The sequence below is a fragment of the Gopherus evgoodei genome, chromosome 24 (assembly GCF_007399415.2).
Source record: "Gopherus evgoodei ecotype Sinaloan lineage chromosome 24, rGopEvg1_v1.p, whole genome shotgun sequence".
Lineage (NCBI taxonomy): Eukaryota > Metazoa > Chordata > Testudines > Testudinidae > Gopherus > Gopherus evgoodei.
In genome coordinates, this window is record NC_044345.1 from 8,856,504 (window position 1) to 8,875,527 (window position 19,024).

Sequence of the window (19,024 nt, forward strand, 5' to 3'; positions counted from 1 at the left end):
TCGGGGCGCAGGGCCGGATTATAACTCGGCTGCGGGGCGCCAGCGCCCCCCTACCCGCGGGGATCGGGCCCCTGGCGGGGCGGCCTCAGCCGGGGCTGCAGGGATCGGAGGTAAGACGGGCGGGGCGGGGCGTGGGGGGGGGGTGGCTGCTTCCCTGCCAGGGACGGGAGTCGGGGGCTGGGGTCGTGCACGGAGCTGCCTGTGCCCGGGGCTGAGCGGAGCCTGCCCCCGCCGGGGACTGAGGGGGGTGTCTGGAGTTCGCGATGTGACTTGTTCCGTGGCGTGAAACTTCTCCCAAAGGCGGACGGGGGGGGGGGCGATCCGAGATGGGCAGCGGGGGGGGGGGTCAGCCTGGATGTGTGTTTGTGTGTCTCTGTTCTGCAAAGGGGAGGGGGTAGGCAACCCAGCGGGGGGTGTGTGCGCGCATTGACACTCCAAATGGAAGCCCCTGTTTGTGTTGGGGGGGGCGAGGACACTGGAGCGGGGAGTTATTGCATGGGGGGGGTTGCTTGGCAAGTGACTTGCGACGCTCATCCTGTGTCCAGGAAGTCTTGTTTGGGAAGCAGTGGGCTGCAGCCGAGGCTCGCCCAGCTGGGAGGCTGGCACGGAGCCTGCTCTGAGCCCAGCTCCGTGGGGCAGGGGGAGACTGAGCTGCAGCTGCTGCTGGCTGGAGAGCTGCACACAGCAGCCTGCCCCCTGCTGGAGGTGTCGAGTTGGCTCCTGGTGCCGGAGTGCTGGCTGGGTCGGCAGAGGGTCTGCGGGGTGCGCCCCTCTTTCCCCCCAGGTTGCTTAGGTGACTCCGAGCCTGCGGGTCCGTGATCCCTGGGGTCCCCCGGGAGTTTGCCGGCCGGGGAGAGGGGCATGGCACTTTGCACCACCAAGGACTAACGCCAGCGCTAGAGGGGATGTTATAGGAGACAGACCCCCGCCACACTCCAGCTGTTGAGGGTCCCCCACTTTGCCCAGGGCTGTCCCCCCAAATCCCTTCCCGACAGAAATACAGACAACCCTCATGAATTGTGGTGACTGCACATTTCCCTGCCACCAGCCCCCCCCCCCCCGTCACAAGCAGCGTGTGCAGACGTCCAGCTCGCAGGCAGGGAAGCTGGCTGGAAAGTTTGCTATTTATTCATTATTTTTATTCCCCTGGTGTTGCCATTCAGCACTGTAACATGGAGGCAAAAATAGCCTCTGGGGCTGGCACCTCTGCACCAATATGGGGCGGAGGGGCGAGGGGAATTCAATCCCCCCTCACTGTTTTGCAAGCACAAGTTTATTTTAATCCCTTGCCCGGACTCGGACCCGTACCCGTTTGGGCAGCTAGCGAGGCTTGGCATGCTCTGCTAGCGAGGCTGCTGCAGTGGATGGAGCAATGTGGGTTCCCCCCCCAAGAAAAACAGGGATGTGGCACCTCAGGGATTGCAGGGTGACTGCTCCTGGAATGGGGAGGGCTCAGTGAAATCCATTCGAGGTCTGATGGCTGCTTCCGAAACCTTGGAAGGCAAAATGCTGCCTGGGGGGCTGAAATTCCTTTAGTGCCCTGTTCTCATTGGTCTCAATCGGGGAGGGGAAGGGGGGGGCAGCTGGTATTTTGGGGGATCCTGAAATCATGGAACTGACTCTTTCCCTCCCCCTAAATTCCAGGATTATGGATTTGCTCCCAGATTGCAACCCTATGGCACAATAAAACTCCTCTCTCCACAGGCTGAGATTTAATTTCAGATCCTCTGAATGAAATCGGTCCTGGAAAAACAAACACAGTCTCTTCTGTTTTTTTTAACCCTTTCCGACCGTCCTTCCCCTCCCGCCAGCTGCCGTACTAGTGTTGGCAGTCGGGCAATGTTGAGGATGACACCTGTGACATTGCCGGTGAGGCCTGGAAAGGAGACAGCTCTTTATATGAGGGGCCCTGCTAGTTGGGTCAAGAGGCGAGGGCTGGAATAGATCCTCACTCATTTCCTTATTAACTCGGCGGCGGGAGGTTGCAGCGTCAGATTCGGAAACTGTTCTCTGAGGATCATGCCATGCCTGGCACACTGAGCAGAGCAGCACTGGTACAATGGAGCGAGATTTCTTAAGACTGCGTCTGTACAGCGCAGTGCGCGTCTAGCCGCGATTACTCCTGTTTAAGGGCAATGGGAGCTAACCAAGAAGGAAAGTGAAAGCTCTCATCGTGGGGCTGCTTCCGATGGGGCGGTTGAACTGAATCAGGCTCCTTGAGCTGGGCCCCGGGTGTCACACCCTATTCTCCAGTCCCTCATGCTACTCTCCAGGTTTGGGCCGTGAAGTGTAAATAAAAGCATTGTGTGGGTTTCACTGTGATGCATGAGGCTGTAACTGTTGTTTGCCATCTGGATTATGGTAGCATGTAAGAGCCCGCAGACATGGACCAGGACTCCAATGTGCCAGGAGCTGTACGTTTTTATTGCTATTAGGTGTATTATGGTATCATTTAGGAGCCCCAGACAGGAACCAGATCCCCATTATCCCAGAGACTGTACAGACATTTGCTCGGCAGCTGGAAAGGTGTGAAACAAGTTCACAAATTCCGAGTTTCATAGTTTTTAGAATGAGCAGCTCCTCGAGAATTTCATTCTTCCAATCAGGGAGGAGCTGCAACACCATATGATTCAGAGGTGACCAACCGCACACCTCGAATGGCAAAAGGGAACCCATCTGAGAGCAAGGCTGATGGCCAAAACCAATTTGTCCGAAGCGATTTGCTGACGAAGAGCAGCCCGGGACAGGTCGCGAGCCCAGAGAGGGCAGCAGTTCCTGGCTAGAGCTCTGTGGGGGTGGGCATTCCCTTTCGCGAAGGCCTGAGATGCTGAAAGGGGCTTTTGTTCCAAATCCGAACGCAACCCAAATGCTTCAGAATTCTCCAGGAAGGAAAATTCTGAAAATCAGATTCCTTTTGGGTGGATGGAAACGTTCCGGTTCAGCATCTGCCGTTGCTGAATCTGAATGAGGGAGCAGAATACAACATTTTGAAAAATTTGGCAAAACGTCATTTCAAAACAAAAACATTGAAAAAACATTCAGTCCCCAAAATGGTAAAACGGTCTGTTTCAGCATTGTTAGAATTCTGCCTTGCTCCATGTTTTAATCTGAAGTTTCCTGTGAAATTGACTTGATTTCATGTAGTGTTTCAATTTTGATGGAACTCGTCTTCTGATGGAATATAGTCCCATCTGAACTTCCCTGACCAGCACTAGTCATAGCCAAACTGAGAGACAGCATACCCTTGCGGGTAAGATGTTAGTCTGGGACCCAGGATGCCTAGATTTACCACCATCCTGCTGGATGATTTTAGATAAGTTGCTTCCCCATTCTGTGCCTCAGTTTCTCCTCCTGCTCTTTGTCTCAGAGCTTTTTGAGGACAGGGACTGTCTCTGCCCTGTGTCTTTTCAGCACCTGACACAATGGGGCCCTAATTTCAGTTTGGGCCTCTAAGCACTGCTCTCTTACATGTAGAAGAGGAGGTCATCTAGTTCAGCCCCGCTGCTCAAAGCAGGATCAATCCCCAGCCAGATTTTTACCCCAGTTCCCTAAATGGCCTCCTCAAGGATTGAGCTCACAAGCCTGGGTTTAGCAGGCCAATGCTCCAACCACTGAGCTATCCCTCCCCCTAACATGTAGTAGCCCATATTATTCCTACTGGAAAGTTAGAGTGAGTCTGATGCGTTTTGCACCATGTCAGTAGGAAGCAAGTTATGCTGTGGCTGTGAATCATATTACACGGATCCCATATCCGATTAGCCTGTGGCGGTATGAAATGTATTCTAGCGGACACCAGAGAGAGGAGCTTTATGTCTTATTATGAACTGGTGGAGAGACTGCCTCCGCTGGATGGATTGGGAATGGCTCGACTGTGTGTCATGGGCCCTCTACGGCTCATGGGAGAGCAGCTATGGGAGCTTAACTTGAGTGTAAGGACCCTCCAGATCTTGACCTGTGGGGAGCCCAAGGAACGGCTAAGGGGACGAGGTGTGGGGAGGGGGAAGTCGCTCCCTTCTGTGGCAAAGCTCTGAGGCTGCAGCAACGTTGTGCAGTTAACACTGGTGGTGGGGCCTAAGGGGCTGGGAAGTCATGGCGTCCGGGCCGCACATGTGTATGTGTGTAACTCCTCCCCATTCTAGTGGGAAACAGTGGGGTGAAGATCTGCTTCCTTTGCCTCACAGATTCCACTCCCTACCCTGCCCCTGTCTCGGACACAGACGCATCCCAGCACAGACCTGCCGTGGGGCTGCGGATCCCAGGCCAGTGTGATGACTACTTCCTGCTGTAGTCTAGGCACCAAGCTGCCCCCTCCGTTGCCGAAGGGCAGGGAGGTGCAGCGTGTGCATTGGAAGGATGAAGGCTGGCTGAGTCCTAAGGATGCAGTCCCGGATTCCGGCTTTTTCATTGTGTGTCTCTCTCTGCAGGGATCTCTCTCTTTCATTGGAAATTCAGGACGCGGAGCCGCTCCTGCCCCTCCCCCAACTTCCCTTTAATTATTATTGACAATAAAACCCGGGAAGAGGCTCTGGAGGAGCAGATGAGGTGCTGGGATGCTGAGACTGCCCTTCCAGCCCCGATCGGAGCGCCGCCGCCTCCCCCAGCCCAGTGCATGGGGGGCGGGGATTCTCCCCCCTCCGGCCCCCTAAGATCACAGCTCCTGGTGTATTGATGCCGGAAATATGCCCTCCCTGCCCCCCTAAGCCTGTAAAGAGGTTACGGCCCAATGGGGAGATTGGCTGAGAGACCTCTTGAGACTCACATTGTCTTGCAGCCCCGTCTCCCTGCTGGAGGAGCTGTTCAATCTCTTGATTGGCAATTAGAGCTGTGGAAATCAGCCGTCATTAGACTAGAGCAAGGTGGTTTAACAGCCCTGCACCCCATCTCTGAAGTTGGGGTGACTGCCGGATTGGCAGCCCTGGGGACTCCCACCCCACCAATCAGGGACAGCTCCGGAGGCATCGCTCTCCCACCCTCTTTGCCCTGCGCTGAAGGGATCCACTCTCTAAAGGAGAGTCAGGCTCTGCCCTGGGCCTTTCACCAAGGAGACGGGTGAATGCCAAGCAGGGTGACATCCGTTGCAATCCGCCTGGCCACGCTGCTCACTGGGCCCCGGGACTGAGACCCAGCAAACTCGTTTCACGCAGACGGGTGCAGAACTGCGCCCTCTCTTGGAGGCTGAGGAAGGCTGCATCTCCCATGCTCAATCCCGCCAGTTCTCCCTGGCCCCTGGGGCAGAATCTCTCTGCAGCATGTGGGGCCTGCACCCTGGCAGGATGGGGTGACACAACCATGTGTGGATGGACATACTGGGCAACAACTGATTTCCCCAGCGCTCTGGCCCCGTAATTGCCTCTTTGCCAGGATCAGAAACAGCAGCACGGATTTCCCCATCCAAACCGCGCAGGGCACTGGTGCCATCTCCTTAGCCTGCATCCCAGAGCCCCTAGTACATCAGAATGCTCCCCGGCTCAGTGTATAGAAGCCTTTGACATAAGCGCTGAGCCTTTCCTGCTCCAGCAAAGGAAATTCAGTTCTCCTGTGCGAATCCCCCACCCCCACCCCTTTGCGCTTTCCATTAGAGATGGCTTTTTTCTTCACTTCCTGTCCCAAATGGGCAAGCGAGGACCCATCGGGACAGATCTGGGGGAGGAAACGGGGAGGTGATGCAGTGCAGCAACTGAGGCACTGGACTCCTGGGTTCTGTTCCTGGTCTTGACCAGCCTGGTGACCTCAGGTAAGTCATTTCCCTTCTACATGCCTCAGTTTCCCCACCTGTGAAAGGAACATAATGATACTTACCTGCCCATGTAAAGCATTTAGAGATGGATGAAAAATGCCCCCTGAGAGCTGTTAGCACCATGGGTGTTTTAAGAGTAAATCAGTGGCGGTGCCCCACCCCAGAAGTGGCTGCACATCAGTGAGAGAGGAACTGACCCCTATGTATGTACCATGAGCAATTTTATGAAACACGGCTCCTTGTACAGGTTGGGCCGTATGCTGCCCTGTCATTGTAGGGCCCCTGTGAGGTTGGGGCTGCGTGTGCCGGTTTGTTTTTGTAGGTTGTGCTTATTTGTGGGTGCGCCACAAGGGGCCTTTCCCTGGGGACAGGCTATCCCATGGCTGCAAGGTTTCTTGATGCAGCTGATTCTGGTCACTGGCTCTACTGGGCCAGATGGATCCAAATGTGATCTCACCTGGTAATTCTCTGTGTGTGCTGGTTTGTTATGATAGGGTTGCTCATGGGCCATCGGGCCGTGCATGCTGGTTTGTTATTGTAGGGTCTCTTATGGGGGCCAATTACCAGCATCCTAACAAGACAGCAAGGTATGCTGGGACGCCACAAACCCAGTTCCTCGTTGCCCTGCAGAGGTAGGGGTGTCTGTCTCCCCGTTTCCCTCCCCCTGAAGATAACTGCAGCTCCTAGCCCAAGGAGACATGGGAGAGATTGACCCACTGTCCTGCGATGTTCACCAGGTGACAGAGCTTTGGTCAATAACCAGGCCTGGCCTTTACTCCCCCAGGGTGTCCATTGCGAGGTCAAATCCCATGGAGCTCAAGGATGGAAAGAGCTGAGCAGAGATTTCCATTCACAAGAGATGGTCTCTCTTGTTCCTCTGGAAAAGTATGGGTTAGTTCCTCCACCTGGGGCCCTGGCACAAGATCTATCGTCTATTTTTATTTCTTATATATATATAATATATTTCCCTTTGGCTGTTAATTATAGCAAATGTGCCTAAGGCTGGAAACTGAGCACACCGGAATGATTGCTCCTCTCTGTCTTTTGTTTACATGCTGGTTTGTTATCGTAGGGTTGCATGTGACTGCTGTGCCGCATGCTTGAGAATTTCAGCATAGGGTGGCACTGGTAACGCTGTGTTGGTTTGTTTCTGTAGGGTCGCCTGTGACGGCTTTGCAATACACACCAGTTTTATAACTATTATTATTGTTAATTAGATGTATTATGGTAGCATCTAGGAGTCGCATTCATGGACCAGGACCCTATTGTGCTAGGCGCTGTACATTTGTATTGAAATTAGGTGTATTATGGTAGCTCCTAGGCACCCCAGTCTGCGACCAGGACCACAACCACACTGTGCTGGACACTTTCCTTTTTAATGCTATTAAGTGTATTATGGTAATGCCTAGGAGCTCCTGTCCTGGACCAGGATCCCAGTGTGCTAGATGCTGTACATTATTTATTAGGAGTATTACGGTAGCTCATAGGAGCCCCAGCCCTGCACCAGAACCTCATGGTGCTAGGGGCTGTACACACACAGAACAACGAGATGGTCCTTGCTCCAAAGAGCCTCCAGTTGAGATCTGCATGGAGTTGCTGGAGCTTTCCATAACTGTTGTTGGGTGACTCTGAGGCACCGGGTTACGCCTCTTTCTTTACTGTTGCGAGGTCTCTCTAGTGGCTGGCTTTATTATTGTAGGGCCTCTTGCAAATGCTGGCTGGGGCAAACGAGAGCTATTGTTGGAGACTGAGGCCGGAGGCGCTGGTTCGTTAGTGCAGGGTGGCTGGGGAATGCCGGCCTGCACTGCTTTGCTGCATCTCGTCCTGCAGCTGGTTGTTTGTTATTGTAGGGTCTTCAGTGAGCATGGGGCAAATCCTGTCACTGGGAGGTTTGCCTGAAGAAAAGCCCTTGGCATTTGGCTGTTTTAGCATCTCCAGATCTGTGACAAGCGCTGAGGCAGCCGCTCTTTGCCATTACATCCCTGAGCTGTGGGGTGGAGAAAACGCAGGGTCCCTACGAATGCAGGCGGAAATGGAGCAACATTTGGGCTGTGTGGCTCTGGTGTCTCGCACCACGTGCAGTCACTGGCACCACTGCAACGTTAATGCCAAGCACTGTGCATGCTGCCTCGACACGGTAGGGTACTCTCATGGGCTGGGGCTGTTTGTTATTGTAGGGTCACTCGTGGGCCTGGGACTGTGATGCTGATTTGTTATGGTAGGATTGCTCGAGGCTCTGGGGCTATGATGCCAGTTTGTTACTGTAGGGTCTCTCGTGGGCCATGGGGCTGTGTGTGCTGCTTTGTTGTGGTAGGGTCGCTATGCACCGCATGCTTGCTTGACAGCGGTGTTGGGGCTGCACATCATGCAGGGGGCAGCGTGACCCAACCCCACGGAGCTATTGCCCTGCTGCACTCGGGCGCCACCTACAGGCTGGGATGTTATGACCAGCACGCTCCTGGCTTGCAAAAAATAAAGGCGCAGAATAGTCTCGGCACGTTTAAGCTTTTAAAGGAACAGAAGTTGCCTCTGATGGGCCGCCACCCCACTCTCTGTTGCTTGTCGAGTCGCCGTTTTGCTCGATTTCTGATATTTACAAGTCTTTAAAAACGACCCTCCATTAAAATAAGTGAATTGATTATTTCCCCTGGCCCTGATTACCGGCTCCAGCGCTTTGGCTTTAACAAACAGCAGATAAATAAAACTCTCTAGTCTGGAGCCATCGGCTCCGTGGGTTCCAGTTACGCTCCCCCCTTCCAGCCTTGGCAGGGTGACCTTTCGGGGAGATGGCAGAGTGCTAGGTGCAATACAAATGTGCTCTCAGGCAGCGGCCTCTGAAGACGGGTAGGGGGCAACTTCACCCCATTGATTTCCCCCTCCCCCCTGCCTCTTGGGGTTTGCACTGGGAGTGAATACAAATATTTTGCATTGTAATAGGGCAGGTTAATCCTAGAGCATGTTTATAGGGTAGGAATGGAACCGAGGAGCGGCCAGGGTGGTGGGGGGAAGGGGGTCATGAAGGACCTGAATGTGGCCATCTGGGGCAAATGGGTGTCTGGTAACTAACCCCCAATCAGGAACAGTGGCAAAAAGGGACCAAGAAAGTGTGGAGGGCAGGGAGACAGATCTGTGTGTTTGGTCCTGACTCCCAGCCCTCATGCATTACTCACTGGGCCCTACTCTTCTCTCAGAGCTGGGGATTAGAACCCAGGAGTCCTGGCTCTGAGTACCTCCTTCCTCTAGCCACTGGACCCCACTCTCCTCCCAGAGCTGGGGGTTAGAAACCAGGAGTCCTGGCTCCTAATGCCCCCTTCCCCAGCCACTGGACCCCACTCTCCTCCCAGAGCTGGGGATTAGAACCCAGGAGTCCTGGCTCCCAGCCCCGGCTCTAGGTGAGTCAGCACTAGAACCTGGGAGGTGGGTAGCCCAGGCCTGGTGCCGCTTTGCTCAGCCACTGTCCTGCTCAGCTGTGCTCGCTGGGTGGTGCTAACGGAGATCCTGAGCCCATATTCCAGGGGTGGGGCAGGAGTCCCCTGGGCAGGTGCTGAGCCAGCAGGGAAGGGGCAGCGTGGGTGCAGAAGCAGGGATCTAGGGGAGCGGCCCAGGACCCCCCCCCTTCCGCAGCCCCACACGGGCAGCGAAAGACAGGAGTGAGGTGAACACTGTGGGCAGAGTGACTTGGGGAGCGGGGCCTGCCCCATGCATTCTGCTCCCCCACCTGGCCTGGTCTTTGAAATTATAGGCGTTCCCATTCCCCCACTGCCCTGCAGGGTCCCTGGAATGCCTGTGTGCCCCCATCTCCCCTTGCACCCCACTCCCAGCCTGGCCCCGCAGTGTCCCCCTCTGTCCCCGCAAGAGGGGAGGGGTCCCCTTCGCGCCACAGTGGCCCAGGAGCTGAGCCTGGAGGCCTGTGTGTTACGAAGCCCAGCAAGCTCCTTGCACCAGTGTCCTCTGGGGCTGGGAACTGTTGGTAGGAGACAATTTCTGTTTGGCTTGCCATGATCCCCCCCAGACTCTGGGATGTTTCCAGCACCCCGCCACCAGCAGGGGGCACTGGAACAGCCATTGGCTGCTCCCCCATCTCTGCTTTCTAACCCCCAGTGCGGCCTGCATGGGGGCTCGAGACTATTGCATTAGTAACCCCGGAGCCTGCATTGATGCATCAGGGGCAGCGGCATCTCCTGCAGTCGTCTTTGTCCTCTCGCCAGCAGGAGGCACTGTGAGCCCAGCTGCCTCTGACCCCTTCCCACAGCTAGAGGGGCAGTGCAGGGGGAAGCCCTGGCAGTGCCCGCTGGCAGTCTGCACTCCCTGTTCTGGGGTTGGTGTGGAGATGGATGGGGGCGGGGTGCTTGGCTTTCGGGGAACCAGCCCCAAGCTGCGGGAAATATAAATAAGCAAAATGTGCATCTAAATATTTGTTCTGGGTGAGCCGCTTGGGTGTGATATGGGGGCCAGGATTCCGGGGGTGGGGTGGGATCTGAGAACCCATTCCCAGCCCCCATGGCAGGGTTGATTTGCTATTTTGATAGGACACACCCCTGCTTCACCCTTTCCCCACCCAAACCTTCTCCTGAGATCAGTGGGAGATGGGTCATCAGGACTCCTTTTGTTGCCAGCTCTGGGAGGGGAGTGGTGTCTAAGGGTTAGAGCTGGAGGGGAAGGAGAGGGAATCAAGACTCCTAGACCCTGTTCCTATGTATGGAAAGGGTTGTGGTCCAATGGCTAGAAAAGGGAACCATAATAAATGGGCCAGTGTGTGACCCTACAGTAACAAACCGGCATGCACACACCCTCAAATAACAGGGACCTGCTGCATTTACAATAACAACCCGGCACCTGCTTCGCTTCTGTTACCCGCTTGCCTGGGCACAACCCTGCAAATAGCAGACTGGCATGTATGTAGCCCTACAATAACAAACCACTCTGTGTGCAATGGGGGACATGTGTGACCCTCTCATAACAAGCTGTTGTGTGCACAGTCCTCCATGACAGCTGGGTGTGTGGGCAACCCTCCAATAACAAACCGCTGTGTGTGCACAGCCTACCATAACAGTGGCAGACATGTGTGACCCTACAATAACAAACCACTGTGTGCGCAATCCTACAATAATAACTGGATGCGTGTGCAACCCGAGACAAAGTGCTTTGTGTACACAACTCTGCCATAACAAAAGGGGTGGGGAATATGTAGAATAACAAATCACTGTGCACGACCCTACCATATCAGCTGGGTATGTGTGCAACCCTCCCATAACAAACTGCAGTGTGTACACACAACCGTACCACAGCAGTGGGGTACGTGTGTAAGCCTACCGCAACAAGCCAGCGTGCGTGAGGAAAATAGCAGCTTCCAGTTCCCAGCTTCCCGGTGCAAAGCCAGGGGTGGGGGTGGGGAATGAATGATTGTAACACTCCGATCACGCCAGGGACGGGATGTTTGTGTTAAGAGTCATGGGAAGAGCTGGGCCGACGGCAGAAGAAGGGGGAAATCTTTCCCAATCTCATGCTTTCCCAGCCCCTGCCGTGTCCCCTCCCCCCCCGGGGAAATGGCCAGCGGGGCGTGCTGCCGGGGAGGTGGCTTTCGCTGGTGGGAACTGAGCCATTGTGGGAGCGTCTGGGCTGCGTCCACAATCCGTCCCATCGCTGAGTGTGGCGAAAGGGCGCCCGGCTTCAGAAACCAGAGCCAGAGGGAGCAATGCTGCTTCACGCCAGCCAGGCATCTGGCCCCTTTGCAGGACTTTGCCTCGTGGAATCACTTATGCCCATGCAAAATGCTGCCCAGGCAGAACAGACATGGGTCATGCTCACTGGGGTGGGGATCGTCCTAGAGGCAGCAGCGACTCCAGGCACCAGCGCTCCAAGCAGATGCCAGGGGTGGCAAGCCACGGGGGGCGCCCTGCCGGTCCCTGTGAGGGCAGCAGTCAGGCAGCCTTTGGCGGCTTGCCTGCGGGATGTCTGCCGGTTCTGCAGATTTGTCGGCAATTCGGCGGTAGGTACGCTGAAGCCGTGGGACTGGCGGACCTCCCGCAGACATGCTGCCGAATCCGTGGGACCGGGGACCTCCCGCAGGTATGCTGCCGAAGGCTGCCTGACTGCCGTGCTTGGGGGAGCAAAAAAGCTAGAGCCGCCTCTGCCTGGAGGTGCTGGGGGCACTGGCACAGATCAGGCCCTGAAGCTCCAGGGGGATCGGACACCAGGGCAATCAGATCCTGGAGCATGCTGCAGGATCAGCCCCTTTCTGTCGAAACATTCCCGATTAATATTAAGCCCTGAAAGATAAAGGCACAATAAAACCCAGCGCCGGTGTCAGGTTGGAGCCTCTCGGTGGGTTACAGAAGATGCATTTAGTGGAGGACGCCGGGCGATGCTTTGAATGAGAAAACCAATCGTTATTCCACAGAAGAGCGAGGAGGTCAGCAAACAGGCGTGAGGTTCCCGCTCCCACGATACTGCCACTGTGCTCTCTTCCCACTGACACGAACAATTATTCTTACACCCACCGAGGAGACAGTGTGTCGCTGGGCGCTCAGTCTGCTGACAACAGAGTGAAGGACACCTGCTAACCTAATGGCCCGTGGGCATGTTAATTGGCACGCGCCTCTGTTTTAACAAAACTACTCCTGTGACAAGCCATCATCCCACTAATTAACATCAAACTGCCCCGTACCCTGTTCCCATTTCTGCTTCCGTCACCTGCTGATTGGTGCTTTACAGGACACGTTATTTGAAATAGCATCTGCAGTGTTGTAGCCATGCGGGACCCAGGAGATCAGGAGGGAATATATTGTAGTGGACCAACTTCTGTTGGTGAGAGAGATAGCGCTTGCGAGCTTCCTCAGAGCTCTTCTTCAGGGCTGGGAAATGTCCTGAGGGTCACAGCTAAATACAAGGAGAGACACATGGTGTTTCAAGGGGCCATTCGAGGTAAAGTGTCCCCTTAACACCCCTCCAATCAGAGGGGGAAAAGAAACAGGGGAGGAAAGGAGCTGGGTGGGGTTGTTAGTGGGTCACAGACCAAGGTGACCGAAGCTCCCTAAAAGTGTGTGTGGGGGGGAGCACTGGGGCCCTGCCGCCCATGCTGCCCCTTCCCCCAGAGTCCCCACCCTCACACCACCCCTTCCCCTGAAGCCCTCGCCCCTGTGCTGCCCCTTCCCCTGAGGCCCCACCCCTGCCCCGCCGCTTCCTCCTGATGCCCCGTCCTTACCCTGCCTCTTCCTCCCAAGACCCCACCCCCCTGCTCACTCCCCTCCATCCTTCCCCCCACTGCTTGTCCTTATGGCTGGTAAAAAGCGATGGGCCATGGCCCCCTGGCACCCCCTGTCCTGGCACCCCTGATCACAGACTGTTGTAATAAACCGTAAATCCAGGATCTCTGTTCAGTCCATGATTTTTAGTATCTAGCAAAGCTCTGAGTTTAAGCTTTCAGGCTCATCTTTTGAAGGGGTTGTGCCAGTTTCCTTTGAGGACGAGAACTGAGAGGTCGGATACAGAGCGATCGCTCTGTGAAAAGTGCTCATCCACAGGGTGTTTTTGTCTTTTATCGTTGATTGTCTAGTGGTTATTGGGGAATTCAGTGCACTGGTGGAGGTGCAGCACATGTGCTAGGCCTGGGTAGGACCCATGGATCTTGACCGGTGTGTTGTGGGGGGTGTTGATCATTGCAGCAGTGGAGTTGTGTCTGCAGGTTTTGCACCTGTTGCTCCGGCAGGGTCTGGTGCTGCTTTGGGTTGGTGGGTCCTGGCCTGTGGGGAGCTTGCTTCTGATGATGAGCTTGGGAGGTTCTCTGAAGGCCAGAAGAGGGGGTTCAGGAAAGATTTTTTTTTATAGGATGGGGTCCCCATCGAGTCTGGGTTGTAGTGGTTGACAACTCGGGGTGTGTGGTCGGAGGGGGTTTTATATCTGTATAGAAGCACTTATCTTGGGGTATTTGTGTGGCCCTGCTTCATGCTGTGATCTGCTTCCCTGGTGCAGGGTCCTTGTTTGGAGAAGGTGGTTTTGAGTGTGTTAAGGTGTGTATCCCGGTCTTTCTCCTTGGAGAGTATTCTGTGGTATCTGAGCGCCTGGCTGTAGATAACAGATTCCTTGCTGTGTTTGGGGTGGTTACGGGTGTGGTGATCCCTGGGTTTCTTGTATGTATGCGACTGTAGGGTTCCGTTGCTAGGGTTACCACCTGTCAGGTTTTCACCCGGACAGCCTGGGTTTTGGCTTGTGTGCTGGGTGCCATTTGACAAGCCCTGACGTTCTTCTTCTTCAAATCTGTGGCAACCTTAAGCAGAAGGAAGGAGGCAGCACAGCAGCACGAGCTGCCTCCCGGGTCATGGTGGGGTGGGGTGCAGGAGCGGGGCTGTTGGGGTAGAGGCAGAGCATGGGATGGGGCCTGGGGAAAGGGTGGAGCAGGGGCGAGGCCTTGAGGGGAGAGCCAGGACAGGAGTGCGGTCTCAGAGGTCCAGTTGCCAGCCATTTGAAAGATGGTCAACCTATCCACTGCTGAAGCTGATTGTGGGGTCCAGGAAGTGGATGCTGCTGTGGACGGGTGATGCTTGTTGAAGTTGTGGTTTATATCATGGAAAATATCATCCATGTGTCTCAAGTGTATCATTGGTTTCATGGTACATTTGCCAAGAAATACGTGTTCGTTACTTACACTAAACCATCTGTTCCACCTTGTATTTTGCTGGGACGCTCTAAGTACATTTCCAGCTCTGGAGAAGAGTCTGTGTAGCTTGGAAGCATGTCTCTCTCACCAACAGAAATTGGTTGAATAAAAGATATTCCCTCCCCCAGCTTGTCCATCTGCACCAGTCTCCTTCCCATACTATCAATATAGATAGCAGTTTAATAAAACATTCACAGTTCTTAAAAACACTCGTTAAAAGCCCTGCAGAGACCAGTTATAACCAAAACAGAGCCACAGTTTACCCGCGGGCCTTGTCCTTGTCTGAAGCACGTTTTCAACTTTCTCACACTACCGACCTCAATTTCCCACACTGCTCGGGGTAGGCTAATTTCTGCTTAACCTGGGCTACACCCAAGGCACCTGGGGAGCTTGGGTGCCTGCTGGGGGTTCCGCAGGAGTTGGGGTGATTGAACCCAAGGGCACTAATTTGGATTGCGGTTGCCTAGTGTTTCCCTACGGTCGGACACTCCGGTTGTCGTCCCCGGTCCAGCCCTGGGGGTTCACTATGGGCCCTGTCTCTGTGGCTATGGCTGCACTGCAACAGAAAGCCCGCGGCAGCAAGTCTCCGAGCCTGGGTCCATTGACTCAGGCTCACCGGGCTAACAGTAGCAGAGGAGACGTTTGGGCTCAGGCTGGAGCCCAGGCTCTGAGACCTCCAAATGGGGAGGGGCTCAGAACCCTGAGACAGGCACCGCGGGTTCGTTACTGCAGTGTCGACGTACCCAGTGCGATTAGACCCCTGTTGCCAGAGCTGGCCCTGCTGTGAACGCCACGTGGTTGGCGTTGGCTGCCCTTTGGGCTGTGTGTGGGGTCCGAGCGAGCGGGCCAGGCTGGCAGCAGGCGCAGTGGAGTCGTGCCAGTGTGGCCTTGAGCACTGCGTCCTGTCCTGCGGGTATCGGCTGGGCTTGGCTTATCCGGCACCTTGTGAGCCGGGGGCAGTGGAACAGCCATGGCGGACAGGGTTGGCTGCGTTTACAGAGAGGAAAGGACTTGTTCCCGGTCACACAGGAAATCATAGAGATGAGAACCCAGGAGTCCTGATGGGCAGGTTGATCTGCTTCAACCACTAGATCCCACTCCACTCCTGGAGCTGGGAATAGAACCCAGGAGTGCTGACTCCCAGTCCCCTCCCCCACCCTGCTCTAGCCACTAGACCCCACTCCTTTCCCAGAGCTGGGAGGAGAACCCAGAAGTCCTGCTGGGGTGGTGAAAGGGTAATTGTAACAAGCCTGGTACTTGGTTTTGCCGAGGGCTGGGGCACAGGGGTGAGTGGATCGAGGAGCCGGATGGGGGAGGAGGGAAGGTTACTCTGTGTCTGGGCAGTGCCCAGCAGGTCGGGGCACTGATCTCAGTTACTCTGTGTCTGGGCAGTGCCCAGCAGGTCGGGCACTGATCTCAGTTACTCTGTGTCTGGGCAGTGCCAGGCACTTTGGGGCCCTGATCTCGGTCACTCTGTGTCTGGGCAGTGCGAGGCACGTTGGGGCCCTGATCTCGGTCACTCTGTGTCTGGGTAGCACCTGGTATGATGGCGCCCTGATCTCAGTCACTCTGTGTCCATGCAGCACCTGGCATGACGGGTCCCCGATCTCGGTTAGAACCTCTAACCGTGGTTGTTGTGTTCCATTTCTAGCTGGGAGAGATGGGGAGTGCTGTGGGGGATTAAGAACGATTGATTTGTGCCCCCTACTTGGTGGGCACTCGGCCGACAGCCTGGGGAGACCAGTGCTCTGGCACCGTGAGCAGCCCGGCCCGAGCCCATTGTGTATGGCCATGGTGTCCTTAGTTTTGGCTCTGTCTCCTGCCAGTGATTACCTCATGCTAACTGCTCACTTTAATTAGGGCTGGAGAGCAGCTGCCAGGAGCCCCTGTGCCTTCAATCCAGCGACTGTGCGAACAGAAGAGCTGCCTGAAATCGCTTCCCGCACCACACCAGCCTCTCTGGGGGCTGGGCAGGGGCAGTGGAGTGTGGGGAGGGCGTTTGCCCTTGTAACAAACCACAGGATCCAAGCAGGCAGCAGCCAGCTTGCAAGAGTTGCAGAGCCCCAGGCTGGAGCAGTGCGGGAGTCATGGGCTGCTACTCACCCCTGGGCGGGCGGGCCATCCCCTGCTCCATCCACCCCTCTGCTCCTCTCCCTGGGGTGAAGGGTTATGGGGACAGGCTGATGCAATGGGTCGGAGCTGCCGATCTCGGAGCCACGGTGCTGCTGGAATCAGGATGTCTCGCAGTGTTACTTGCTTCCTGCTATTGTCACAGACACTCTCAGGTCCCTCCCTTTCCTCATCAGAGCCAAGCCAGAGGCTGAGCAGGGGAGCTGATGGTACCTGACATCCGCTGGGATGATTTGGAGCCAGGCCCGGCAGAGCACTCAGATGCTGCCGATCTGCAGCCCAGAGCAGGGGCCTGAGCTGACTCCCTCATGCTGCTCCGATGCCCGCCCAGAAACTGGGCTGAAGTCCCAGAAACTCATCCCACTTGCTGGACATGACAGGGTTCCAGGTGCGAAGAGCTGATTTGCTAGCCCGATCCAGCGTCGGTTGGCCTTTGTCTTCCTGTGTGCCCTAAAAGGTTGGGCAGCATTGCTGGGTGGTTGCTAAACCACTGATGCACTCCACCCCAGAGGTGGCTGCATTTCAGCTCTGGGCAAGCCATCCCTATGCACTCTTACCAGGTAGCTCTTAACGTGCTGCTGTGCCCCACCCCAGAGATCGCAACCTTTCAGCGCTGGATAAGCAATCCCACTGCAGCAGTGCTGTGCAGTTTTTAGCCACCTGCTGCGCTGCACCCCAGAGGGGGCTGCACTTCTGTGGCAGGGGAGGTGATCCTTATAAGTTAGCATTCTGGGCTCTTCAGGATATAAACTGCTAGAATTCCCTTCTCGAATACTGTGTCAGTCTATCTAGAGTGTGTGCATCACCACTGCTGTCTGGTGTCAGGAATCAGAACTGCTCAACTGTGTGTCATAAGCCCTGGGCTGCTAACAGCCTGTGGGGGATTCTCCTTTGGCTCAGGTGACAGGAGGAGTTGAAATCTAGCCCCATGGGTCGGATAGTGGTGAAGCTCTGGGTTTTTCCGCAGCTGCTCCCCTCTGCCCTGCTGCAACCTTCCCTTGCTCCACCTGCTGTGGCTTAATGCCCTTGGGGAAGACTTTCACAGGGGGAGAGGACCCCCTACCCCCATTAAACCAGACAGTGCTGGAATAAAGCACCTATTGCTCCAAGAGCAGTTCCTGGCCGGCTCCTAGGCTGGGTCGGGAGGCTCAGGCACAGGGATGGCTGCCCGGCCGCACGTGGGGGGGTGATTACGGCTGGCTTAGCCTCCCCTAACTAGGGCCGTGAAAGATTGACTCTGTATGAGAGGGCCAGGCCGACTACCCTGCCTCCTCCTCCCGGCCCATTTCACACAAGCCTGCTCCTGCTCCCTCTCCCACTCCCAGGGAGGTCAACAGCCAAACTGCCACAGGCAGCTGCCTGTGTCCATCCATATAGCATGCGAGCGCCTCGCCGCACGTCCTGGCTCACAGCCTGCCCCCCTCCACTCTGGTTCTAATCACCTCCCAGGGATAGAACCCAGGAGTCCTGACTTCCAGCCATGCCCCTGGCTCTAACCACTGCACCCCACTCCCTTCCCAGCCCTGGGAAACAGAACCCAGGAATCCTGACTCCCAGCCACGCCACCCTGGCTCTAACCATTGCACCCCACTCCCTTCCCAGCCCTGGGAAACAGAAGCCAGGAGTCCTGACTCCCAGCCATCCCCCCCGGCTCTAACCACTGCACCCCACTCCCTTCCCAGCCCGGGGAAACAGAAGCCAGGAGTCCTGACTTCCAGCCACGCCACCCTGGCTCTAACCACTGCACCCCACTGCCTTCCCAGCCCTGGGAAACAGAACTCAGGAGTCCTGACTCCCAGCCACGCCACCCTGGATCTAACCACTGCACCCCACTCCCTTCCCAGCCCTGGGAAACAGAACCCAGGAGTCCTGATTCCCAGCTACCTACTCTAACCACTAAACTTCGCTCTTTGCCAGAGCTGGGGAACAGAATCCCGCCGTCCCAACTCCCAGTCCTGATCTCTGCCCACTGATCCGGCCTGCCTTCCCCCAGCTGAGCCTGCTCCGATTTCCCCCTCCCCGGGGGACTGCATTAGGAACATCCTAGTGGCTGCCCCAGCTCACCTTTCTAACAAGCCGAGGGAACAGGGAGCCGCCCCCAGGGTGAGGCAGGCAGCTCAGTTGATTTGAGAACCGGGGCAGTTCAGTGGGGTTTGATTTCCCTCTCGGGACGGTGCGTGTGGGGCTGGGTTTCCGGGCGGCTGGCTGCGCCGGTGGGGGGCAGGGGGTGGCTGGTGCTGCAGTGGAACAGCAGGTGCGCCACATTTAATAATTAAGATGTTCAGTGAAATCTATCGCCTGCAAAACGCAATCGACGTACACAGCAGAATGCAAACAGCCCCGCGCGCTTCCCCAGGGGTGCGCTGGGCACCGCTTCCGTTAACCCTTTCTAGGGAAGTTAGAGAGAGTGGATCCACAAGGCTGGTCTATGGGAGTGACCCCTTTAGTGGGCTGGGCCCCCAGGACCCTCAGTTCCACAGGGGCAGGCCTGGGGTTTTCAA

At 56.0% G+C, this 19,024-nt stretch overlaps 1 protein-coding gene across 2 annotated transcripts in view; it reads left to right on the top strand.

The window, feature by feature from the left end:
• SEMA6C (semaphorin 6C) overlaps nucleotides 1–19,024 on the top strand; it is a 92,464-nt gene continuing 73,440 nt past the window's right edge. For both annotated transcript variants that reach the window (XM_030542447.1, XM_030542448.1), the window contains exon 1: nucleotides 1–110. The gene's annotated coding sequence lies outside the window, so the exon portion shown is untranslated. The remainder of the gene's footprint in view (nucleotides 111–19,024) is intronic.